This window comes from Mus pahari, chromosome 5, assembly GCF_900095145.1.
Source record: "Mus pahari chromosome 5, PAHARI_EIJ_v1.1, whole genome shotgun sequence".
NCBI classification, from domain to species: domain Eukaryota; kingdom Metazoa; phylum Chordata; class Mammalia; order Rodentia; family Muridae; genus Mus; species Mus pahari.
In genome coordinates this window covers 108,659,019-108,659,329 of record NC_034594.1, presented here as the reverse complement: position 1 = coordinate 108,659,329, position 311 = coordinate 108,659,019, and positions in this window count along the sequence as shown.

Here is a 311-nt window from a genome sequence, read left to right as displayed (position 1 = left end):
CGCCATGGCTGAGACATGCTAACCTAAGCTCTGATTTTACTAGAGGACCACTGTCAAACCTGCCCAACCTCTGCCTCATGGGGAGACATGACCTTCATTATTCTGGTTAGGGAACAAACAAATCTTCTCTAGGGAGGAAAGAGAATTCTCCCTGAGCTGTGATGTCACTGGTGAGGCAGCCTTTACATCTCAGAAGAGGGAGTCATTGCGTTCATAAACAAACCTGCCCTGTGCCCTGGAGAAGACATTAGTTTCTAGGGCTGTTAACAGCCTAAGGGTGGGATGGCGTGGAGGGTGGATGTGTGTGTGTG